General features: G+C 54.2%; 4 non-coding genes across 4 annotated transcripts in view; all 4 read left to right on the forward strand.

The window, feature by feature from the left end:
- The first annotated feature begins 189 nt into the window (after nt 1–189).
- On the forward strand, nt 190–380 carry LOC148805459 (U2 spliceosomal RNA). Its single transcript, XR_016090294.1, has one exon. It is a non-coding gene; the product is annotated as a U2 spliceosomal RNA (small nuclear RNA).
- Nucleotides 381–1,167: 787 nt separating this feature from the next.
- Nucleotides 1,168–1,358, forward strand: LOC148805460 (U2 spliceosomal RNA). Its single transcript, XR_016090295.1, has one exon. It is a non-coding gene; the product is annotated as a U2 spliceosomal RNA (small nuclear RNA).
- A 6,375-nt stretch (nt 1,359–7,733) lies between these two features.
- On the forward strand, nt 7,734–7,925 carry LOC148805461 (U2 spliceosomal RNA). The gene has a single exon (XR_016090258.1). It is a non-coding gene; the product is annotated as a U2 spliceosomal RNA (small nuclear RNA).
- A 2,809-nt stretch (nt 7,926–10,734) lies between these two features.
- Nucleotides 10,735–10,743, forward strand: part of LOC148805462 (U2 spliceosomal RNA) — a 196-nt gene continuing 187 nt past the window's right edge. Inside the window, exon 1 of the small nuclear RNA XR_016090283.1 lies at nt 10,735–10,743. This exon is cut by the window's right edge and continues 187 nt beyond it. This is a non-coding gene — a small nuclear RNA (U2 spliceosomal RNA).

A 10,743-nucleotide genomic window follows, 5' to 3' on the forward strand; every position in this document is an offset into this window, starting at 1 on the left:
GGAGATCAAAGAGCAGGGCCCCCGCCCGGGACTGGCGGGCAGGCAGGCGAGCAAGCAGGCAGGCAAGAGAGGGGGAGAGCGGAGTCCGGGCGGCCGGCAGCCGCGTGCGGACCGGGCTCCAGAGGCGTCGGCCTGCGCCGCTGCGCGCCAGCCGGACGCCCGCGCGCCCGCCCAAGGCCGGCGTCGGGCATCGCTTCTCGGCCTTTTGGCTAAGATCAAGTGTAGTATCTGTTCTTATCAGTTTAATATCTGATACGTCCCCCATCGGGGGACCACATATTAAACGGATTTTTGGAACAGGGAGCTGGATCAGGAGCTTGCTCCGTCCTCTCCACGCATCGGCCCGGTATTGCAGCGCCTCCGGGAACGGTGCACTACCTTCTCTCAGCGGTGAAAAGACAGACGTAGCTAGCAAGCAAGCGAGGTGGACCGGAGCTCCTTCCTCTCCGGTCTCGTCTCTCGTCCATCTGTGTGTCTCTGTGTCTCTCTCTCTCCCCCTCCCCGTTCCCGTGCTCCCTCCGTGCACTTTCCCGCGCCTCGACTCTCTCGGCAAGCAGGCCGGCCCCCTTTTCGGCTCCCGTGCGTTTTCCCTCCAAAAAACTTAGTTTTTTCCTCCTTTTTCCAGGGAGGCAGGCGTGGCTTGTGTGTGTGTGTGTGTGTGTGTGTGTGTGTGTGTGTGTGTGTGTGTGTGTGTGTCCCCGTCCTTGCAGGCGGGCCCCTTTCGACAGCCGGCCGTTTTCCCTCCAAAAAACTTAGTATATACACCTTTTCTTTCTTTTTTTCGGCAGGCAGGCAGGTGTGTGTGTGTCCCCGTCCCTCCCGAGAGAGCGCTGCCCCTTGCCTCTGCCCGCAGGTGCCGACGGTCCGCTTTCGCTTGCAGCTCACTCGGCACGGCTGCTGCTGGTGGGAGGGGCCTAAGCTAAGGAGGCCGGCCGGCTGGCGCCCCCCGCGGCTGCGGTCGTTGTCGGGCCGTTGACAGGAGATCAAAGAGCAGGGCCCCCGCCCGGGACTGGCGGGCAGGCAGGCGAGCAAGCAGGCAGGCAAGAGAGGGGGAGAGCGGAGTCCGGGCGGCCGGCAGCCGCGTGCGGACCGGGCTCCAGAGGCGTCGGCCTGCGCCGCTGCGCGCCAGCCGGACGCCCGCGCGCCCGCCCAAGGCCGGCGTCGGGCATCGCTTCTCGGCCTTTTGGCTAAGATCAAGTGTAGTATCTGTTCTTATCAGTTTAATATCTGATACGTCCCCCATCGGGGGACCACATATTAAACGGATTTTTGGAACAGGGAGCTGGATCAGGAGCTTGCTCCGTCCTCTCCACGCATCGGCCCGGTATTGCAGCGCCTCCGGGAACGGTGCACTACCTTCTCTCAGCGGTGAAAAGACAGACGTAGCTAGCAAGCAAGCGAGGTGGACCGGAGCTCCTTCCTCTCCGGTCTCGTCTCTCGTCCATCTGTGTGTCTCTGTGTCTCTCTCTCTCCCCCTCCCCGTTCCCGTGCTCCCTCCGTGCACTTTCCCGCGCCTCGACTCTCTCGGCAAGCAGGCCGGCCCCCTTTTCGGCTCCCGTGCGTTTTCCCTCCAAAAAACTTAGTTTTTTCCTCCTTTTTCCAGGGAGGCAGGCGTGGCTGTGTGTGTGTGTGTGTGTGTGTGTGTGTGTGTGTGTGTGTGTGTGTGTGTGTGTCCCCGTCCTTGCAGGCGGGCCCCTTTCGACAGCCGGCCGTTTTCCCTCCAAAAAACTTAGTATATACACCTTTTCTTTCTTTTTTTCGGCAGGCAGGCAGGTGTGTGTGTGTCCCCGTCCCTCCCGAGAGAGCGCTGCCCCTTGCCTCTGCCCGCAGGTGCCGACGGTCCGCTTTCGCTTGCAGCTCACTCGGCACGGCTGCTGCTGGTGGGAGGGGCCTAAGCTAAGGAGGCCGGCCGGCTGGCGCCCCCCGCGGCTGCGGTCGTTGTCGGGCCGTTGACAGGAGATCAAAGAGCAGGGCCCCCGCCCGGGACTGGCGGGCAGGCAGGCGAGCAAGCAGGCAGGCAAGAGAGGGGGAGAGCGGAGTCCGGGCGGCCGGCAGCCGCGTGCGGACCGGGCTCCAGAGGCGTCGGCCTGCGCCGCTGCGCGCCAGCCGGACGCCCGCGCGCCCGCCCAAGGCCGGCGTCGGGCATCGCTTCTCGGCCTTTTGGCCAAGTTCCGACGATACGTGGCATGACCGCGGTCCGAGGACTTGTCAAAAGGTGAAGACGACGAAGGCGAGGAGGAGAAGGAGAAGACGACGAACGGCGGAACCAGACCAGACCAGACGGGCGGATCCTTACCACCAGAAGACCGGAGCAGACGTCCACCAAAGGTCACCACGGGTAGTCGCCCTGGGTTGAGCCCAGGGGGCGAAGTGGGGCCTCCAAGATGACGGCGGTCGGCGGTGGTGAGCGGGCCCGCGGTCCGGCGGCTGTGCACCCTCTGTCCCGTGAGGGGCTGATGCGGTGCACAGTGCGCTTTGTGGTGAAGGATGCGGAGAGGAAGAAGGACTGGATGAACCGTGAGCGGTTTGAACGAGTGGTCCTGATGAAGGCTTTGGGGATCGAGTTGAAGGACATCGATTGTTTGCAAGACTTCCCGGTTCGAGGGATTTACGACCTGTCTCTCGCGAGCGACGAACTTTGTGAGAAGGCTTGGGAGAGAGTGTGCGAGGGAAAGGAGGTGGCTCCACTTAATGAGTTCCTGATAGAGCCGTTGTTCGCCAGGGAACTCAGGACTTTGACAATTCATTTGTTTAACCACCGGGTACCAGAAAGGGACATAATTACCTTTTTATCCAGGTTCGTGGATGTCCAGGGAGAAGGCCAGAAAGATTTAGACGTCCTCAGAGTGTGGACTGGTAAGAGGCGCTATACGGTGAGGCTGAGACCTAAGCCGTCTGAGGGCGAGGGTGTGGTTCACCCCCCGGCTTATTTTTCAATAGGGCCTAATAGGGGTTACCTCTTTTACCCGGGCCAACCTGTGACATGTAAGAAATGTTTTCAGAGAGGACATGTGGCTATGAACTGTCCCGGTGGTGTGTGTCGAAAGTGTAAGGCCACAACTCATGACACAAAGGATTGCACCAAGGTTTTGACATGTGACCTATGTGGGGCAGAAGGCCATGTTTACAGGGTCTGTCCGAGGAAGAGCCGGAGTTTTGCAGATGTGGTGCGGACCTCGGCGGAGGGCTCGAGGGGAGACGAGACCAGACCACCGCAGAAGGCTGCGACCACCCAGAGGCCTTGTGCAGACGTAAGAGAGGACAGAGGCGATAGACCAGAGGAGCCAGCAACGGCGACCGAGGTACCTGAAGAGGCGCGTCCGGGGACCTCATCATGGGCCGAACAGGTGGAGGAGGCAGAATCGGGGTCGCCGGAGTGGTCCATCCAGCCGAGCAGGGCCACAAAGAGGAAGTCGGCGGCTGAAAAGAGAAGAATGAGGTCTGACGTGTGCTTGTTTGAGACGGTGACCAATCGTTTCCAGGTCCTAGATTCCGAGGAGGACTCGGAAACCAGCGACGTCGAGGTCCAGAAGGTAGAAGATGGAGAGAGTGGACAGAGAAGGCCGAGACGTAAAAAGGCGATTGCTGTAAAGAGGGCGAGGGGGGAGGGTAAGAAAGGGGGTAGGAAGGAGGAAGGGGTGGAGGAGGGTGTAGAGGGGGAAGGGGAAGGGGAAGGGGGCAGGGAAGGGGGGGGTGGGGAGGAAGGGGAACAGAGGGAGGGGGGTGAAGAGCTGGGTAAGGAGGCTGACCCCTTGGAAGCCTCAGCCGCGGTTAGTACGCTCGATGACCCCATACCCCCGGGCCAAGGGGACATAGTGGTGGAACAGGAAGTTTCTGTTTCGGAGACCTCAGAACAGTCCGGGAAAGACGGCGGTACCCACCTTCTGACCTCCGATGATCCTGGGGTAAGTCCATCATCCCTGGGGGAGGGGTCCCCGCAGGTTCCAAGTGGGATGGAGAATGTCCTTAGCCCTATCGGAATACAAAGTGACTTTAGTTTGGGAGACGGGTTACAGCTGCGGACTCCTTTTGATCCAACATGAGTCGCACAGTATGTACGGTTAACGCCAGAGGGCTTAAAAATCATGTTAAGCGGATTGGCGTCTTTAAATATTTAGAAGCGCGCCAATTCGGCTTTTGTTTCCTGCAGGAGGTACATTTAGGCACGAGAGGTGATATTGCCACCTTTAAGAGAGATTGGGTTAAAGGGGAGTCTTGGTGGAGCGTAGGGGGAGTGCACTCGTCTGGAATTGGGATCCTTTGTGGAACCCCGAATTTCACGGCTAACGATGTCAATATCATAGTCCCGGGAAGGCTTATGGTCGTAGATGGTGTATGGGACGGACTGCAGGTCCGTCTGATAGCTGTCTACGGGCCTGCCGAAAGGCGGCTCCAGGCGGCGTTTTTAAGAGATCTTGAGCCACATCTGTTTACTAATAGGGTGGTGGTGATGGGAGGGGATTTTAATATGGATGTGTGTGACGTGAGTGGTGCGAGTGTGGGTAGTTTTAAGGAATTAATATCACGGTTTTATTTAAAGGACGGTCATAAAGATCTCAGTCAGAGAGGGAGAATGCACACATGGAGTAACGGAAGGGGTGTTTTTAGAAGACTGGATTATATCTTCACCACCCTGCGTGGGTTGACACAGGCGGCACAGGTTACCCCGGTTTGGTTTTCAGATCATCTGTTGCTGTCGGTTGATCTGATACCAGTTGGTATGGACCCTAAATCAAATTTCTGGAAGCTGAACACGAAAGTGTTATTGGAAGCCGATTATCAGAGCATGATAGTTGCGCTTTTGGAACGCTTCCAGTTACAGAGGGGGAGGTACCCGACAGCGGTTCTTTGGTGGGAGGCCTGTAAAAGGGCTATCTCCAAAGCTTCTATTTCCTACTGTTGCCAAAAGAAAGTAGCAGAGAGAAGAGAGCTTGAGAGATTGCAGCAGGAACTTGAAGATCTGTATGTGGCTTCCAACCAGGGCGGTGCTTTTGATATGGCAAAAGTTTCAGAGCTCAAGCTCAGGCTGAAAGAACTTTGGTTAGAGCGAGCGAAGGATTTTTTGTTTAGGCTTAAGGGCACCCTGATGGAGGGCGAGGAGAAGTGCTCAGCTCAGTTCTTTGGCTCGGTCCGAGCCAGACAGAAGAAGACTCTCTTTGAGGGTCTGAGGAGAGAAGATGGGTCCATTGTCAGAGATATAGAAGGCATGGTGAGGTGTGCAACTAATTTTTACAGGTTTTTATTTTCAGAGAAACCAGTGGATGCGAGCTTGTGGGATGAGTGGTTGGTGGGTTTCGACAGGAAGACGGTTGGTGTGGAAGGTGTGTGTGGGGATCTAACACTGACGGAGATAGGAGAAGCCATTGGTGGCCTGCGAAAAGGTACTACCCCTGGGATTGACGGGCTTCCTACAGATTTTTATGTCACCTTCCGGGACAGGTTACTACCGGTGCTGTTGGAGGTCTATAATGAAGTCCTGAAGGAGGGTGAGTTAGGAAGAACGATGAGGACTGGTATCATGTCTCTGGTTTATAAGAAAGGGGATAAAGAAGATCTGGAGAACTGGAGGCCGATCCAATTACTCTGCACCGATTATAAGATCTTGGCCAGAGTATTGGGGAGACGGCTGAGGAAGGTGATGCCGGATCTGGTGAGTAGGGATCAAACCTGCAGTGTGGAGGGCAGAAACGTAAAGTGGAACCTGCAGTTGATCAGAGACGTGATAGAATGGGTGGAAGACAGGAACCTTGAGATGATGCTTGTGAACCTTGATCAGAACAAGGCTTTTGATCGGGTACATCACACTTTCCTTTGGGAGGTGATGAAAAGAGTGGGGTTGGACGAAGGCTTCATTAGATGGATCAAGGTTTTGTATAATAATGTCATCTCAAGGGTATGCATTAATGGTAAGCTAGGCATGGGTATTCCAGTCAGGTGCGGGGTGAGGCAAGGATGCCCTCTGTCCCCCTTATTGTACGTGCTCTACATAGAACCCTTTCTACATCTGATTCGAGGTGATCCCCGGGTGGAAGGGGTGGTGGTCCCGGGGAGTGGGGGAGCACAGGCAAAAATAGCTGCCTATGCGGACGATATTTCGTTGTTTCTTACCACTGACAGCAGCCTTTCACAAGTACTACAGATAGTAGAGAGTCAGACCAGAGGGACAGGTGCTTTTTTGAACACGTCAAAATGTACTGTTAAATATTTTGGCAAGTGGAAAGAACGACAAGATGTGGCGGGTGGTCTTACCTTGGTGACGGGGCCGGTGAAGATTCTGGGAGTTCTCTACCATACACAGGACTCGGCCAGGATCAATTGGGACCTGAGGATGGGGAAGGTTAAGCAAAAGATGGGCCTGTGGTTGAATAGGTCGCTGACATACACGGGGAAAGTGCTAGTTTTAAAGGTGGACGTACTGCCACTGCTGCTTCACTTGGCCTGCGTGTTCCCCCTGCCTGCTCGGCTCCGCCGAGACCTGGTGAGGGCGGTCTTCCACTTCGTTTGGAGTGGAACGCATGAGTATATAAGGAGGGCGGACATGTGCAGGCCAGTGGAGGGGGGTGGTAGGGCTGTTCCGGACTTCCCGTTGAAGTTAGACACTATTTTCATTGCAAATCTGTGTAAAACCCTATACGAAGACCCGGATCACCTCTGTGTTTGTTTTATTCGTTTGTGGTTCGCAGCTACGATGAAACACCTGGTAGTGTGGACGAACACAACGCCGAAGGCACAAAAGCTGCCTTGGCATTATAGGCATGCTGTGGTGTGGCTCCAGAAACATCCGGAGTTCAGGAAGGGCTTGGGTTCAACGGACCATAGGCAAATGTATAGGGTTATTATGGAGAAGGGGGAACCTGCGGTCGTGGGGGTGTCGGAGGAGGAGTGGAGGCAGATCCAGCCGGTGGGTCTAGAACACAGACTCAAGGACCTCAACTGGCGGTTGCTCTGGAACAGGTTGCCCGTGAGGGACACGCTCCACAGGCATGGATTGTCCAGGCAGGACAAGTGCCCGCATCCCGACTGTTCTGAGGTGGAGACCCTACTACATGTATTCTGGGGTTGTGTTTTCGCCCAAAGGGTGTGGGGTCACTGCGAGGAGCTCTTGCAGAAAGTCGCCCTTGATTTTGTTTTAACGAGCCGGGTGGTGATTCGAGGAATAAAGGGAGCGAGGAAATGGAATACAGAATTTTTGTTATGGTTTATACTAAGTTTAGTTAAGTTTTATATATGGGCAGCTAGGAAGGAGCTGGTGGAGCACGGCGGTAGTGTTACAGCCGTGTCGGTAATTTGTAAAGTCAAAAACGATGTCAGCAGACGTGTCCGGTGGGACATCCTGCGGTGGGGTTTTGCAGCGGCAAAAGAAAGGTGGAAGGGGTTAATTTCTTTGGGGTGTTGAATTGTTTTTCTGTGTATGGTTTTGTTTCTGTATTTCTTGGTTTTATAATAATAATGGAAATGTTGGGGATGGAGGAGGGATTAATTTTGCATATTGGGCGGGATTATGGTAATATAAGGAATTTGTGTAAATATTTTCGGTGACTGTGTTTTGGAGGTTTTCTGTTTGAACTCATATGAATATTGTATTATTTATACTTTGTGGCTTTCTGATTTTTGATTTTGACTGTGGAGTGTAATATCATATGGGGTGTTGCTATTGTTCCAAGGGGGGGCTGATTTGTTTTTTTGTTTGAATGGTGGAAATGTTGTTGTTGTCTTACCTTGGTGTGTTGTAGTTTGTTATTTTTGTAATAAAAACATAAAAAAAAAAAAAATCTGTTCTTATCAGTTTAATATCTGATACGTCCCCCATCGGGGGACCACATATTAAACGGATTTTTGGAACAGGGAGCTGGATCAGGAGCTTGCTCCGTCCTCTCCACGCATCGGCCCGGTATTGCAGCGCCTCCGGGAACGGTGCACTACCTTCTCTCAGCGGTGAAAAGACAGACGTAGCTAGCAAGCAAGCGAGGTGGACCGGAGCTCCTTCCTCTCCGGTCTCGTCTCTCGTCCATCTGTGTGTCTCTGTGTCTCTCTCTCTCCCCCTCCCCGTTCCCGTGCTCCCTCCGTGCACTTTCCCGCGCCTCGACTCTCTCGGCAAGCAGGCCGGCCCCCTTTTCGGCTCCCGTGCGTTTTCCCTCCAAAAAACTTAGTTTTTTCCTCCTTTTTCCAGGGAGGCAGGCGTGGCTTGTGTGTGTGTGTGTGTGTGTGTGTGTGTGTGTGTGTGTGTGTGTGTGTGTCCCCGTCCTTGCAGGCGGGCCCCTTTCGACAGCCGGCCGTTTTCCCTCCAAAAAACTTAGTATATACACCTTTTCTTTCTTTTTTTCGGCAGGCAGGCAGGTGTGTGTGTGTCCCCGTCCCTCCCGAGAGAGCGCTGCCCCTTGCCTCTGCCCGCAGGTGCCGACGGTCCGCTTTCGCTTGCAGCTCACTCGGCACGGCTGCTGCTGGTGGGAGGGGCCTAAGCTAAGGAGGCCGGCCGGCTGGCGCCCCCCGCGGCTGCGGTCGTTGTCGGGCCGTTGACAGGAGATCAAAGAGCAGGGCCCCCGCCCGGGACTGGCGGGCAGGCAGGCGAGCAAGCAGGCAGGCAAGAGAGGGGGAGAGCGGAGTCCGGGCGGCCGGCAGCCGCGTGCGGACCGGGCTCCAGAGGCGTCGGCCTGCGCCGCTGCGCGCCAGCCGGACGCCCGCGCGCCCGCCCAAGGCCGGCGTCGGGCATCGCTTCTCGGCCTTTTGGCTAAGATCAAGGTTTAAGCCGGCAAGCCCGCAATTCCGAGGTCTTAGTCCAGGGGGTCGGGAAGGCGACAGGAGGAATGCTGTGACGGAGACGACTGGATGGGGGATCGTGGAGTTTTGGAGCCAGAAGGATCGTGGTGACGAGAAGGGGGAACGGCGGTGGCGAGGAAATTGCTGTGGACAGGATTTGCTGTGCGGTGAACAGGATCGGAGGACGTCGGATTGTTTGGAGAGATCGGAAGCGGGCTGAGCATGGCGTTTGTTGCGATGGCCGGAATCCCTTGGGCGAGGAAAGAGTGGAGGAAGAACTCCCTGCGTTTCTCGCTTCGGAGCCGGGAAGGACCTGAAATTTGGACAAGGGATAAGTTTAAGTTATTTTTGATTCGGTTTTTTGATTTGCGGTTTGCGGAGGTGATGTGTTTACAGGATTTTGTTAAACGCGGAGTTTTTGAGTTAACTTTGGTGTCGGGGGATCTTTGCCTGGATTTGTGGAAGACGGTGCAAGAAAGGAAGGAGGAGGCTCCGTTGAACCTCTTCCATGTGGAGCCGATGTTTGCGGGACAATTGCTTCGCATGACAGTGTGGGTATCGGACCCATTCGTCTCGGAGGAGGAAATTGCCTCCTTTTTGCGACGATATGTGGTTTTACAAGCTGAAGGGAAGAAAGACTTGGACAATGATGGGGTCTGGGCTGGGAAATGGACCTTTTGGGTGCGGCTGTATATGGATATAGCAAGAGGAGAGGGGGTGGTTCACCCTCCAGCGTTTTTTGGAAATGGGTCCCGAAGGGGGTACCTGGTTTATCCGGGACAACCCCTAATGTGCAGAAGGTGTGGGGAGGGGGGTCATTATGCTGTGCAATGCACAACAGCGTTGTGCAGCCGGTGTCAGTCACGGGATCATGTGACAAGGGACTGTGTGTATGGTGTTCGGTGTCTTTCGGGTGGGAAGGTTGGATTTGGTGATGTACATTGTCAAATAACCGGGACTAAGGAATGGAAGGGGAATGGGAAAAGGACCAGGGCTGTGGCTGCGAAAAGTAGGAGTGTGGAGAGTGTTCGTTTGAGTGATACAGATGGTGATAGTGAAGATGGAGTAAGTGAAAATGGTGCGGTTGAATTAGTGAGTGCGGAGAGTGTGCGGTCGAGTGCTGGATCGGAGAGTGGGGGGACGGTTGTGCGGAAGGGTGTTGTGGATGGGGGTGAGGAAGAGAGGCGATTGAGTTGGACAAGTTTTTTTGTGCCTTTGACAGATGTGGACCAAGACAGTAATGGGGTAGTGGAAAGTAGGAGTGTTGGGGGTGTACGGTTGAGTGACACAGATAGAGACAGTGATGAGGACGGTAGTGGGAATGGTGAATCAGTGAAGGTGGAATATGTACGAAAAGAAAGGGAAGAGATGAGGGTGATTATGAAGGGAAGGAGGTAATTTGACTAAGGGGAGGGGTTATGGAGATGTAGTTTATTTTGGGTTTGGGAACTAATGTAAGTGGATACGGATGTGTTAAGGGTTTATGTTTGTTGTGTAATGGTTTTGGTTGCAGGTAGGATGTCATTAGTAGAAGGGGATTATGGGAATGTGGGGTTTTGGGGTTTGAGAATTCATGTTTGTGAATAGGGAAGTGTTTGGGGTTTATGTTTGCTGTGTAATGCTTTCGGTTGAAGTTCGGAGGTAATTTGCATAAGGGGTGGGATTATGGTGAGGGGGCTTTCTTTGGGTTGGAGAGCAACATGGTTTGGGGATTAACGAGAGTAAAGAAGGATGTGTTCAGGGTTTATGTTTGCTGTGTAATGGTTTCGGTTGTAGTTGGGAGGGTTAAGGTGATGGGGTTTGTTTATGTTAAGTTATGTATAATTTGTTACCCTGGATTGTCGTACGGGTTTGTCATCCTGGGTTGTTATGTGAAATGTGGACTGTAATGGTTTGAATGGTTCTGAAGTTTGGTGTATTTGAGATTTAGGTATGACATTTGGGGTTTTGGGTTATAATGAGTTTTGATTTACGACCTTTGTATTT

Source organism: Atractosteus spatula, unplaced genomic scaffold (assembly GCF_055471065.1).
Source record: "Atractosteus spatula isolate fAtrSpa1 unplaced genomic scaffold, fAtrSpa1.hap1 Scaffold_7, whole genome shotgun sequence".
NCBI classification, from domain to species: domain Eukaryota; kingdom Metazoa; phylum Chordata; class Actinopteri; order Semionotiformes; family Lepisosteidae; genus Atractosteus; species Atractosteus spatula.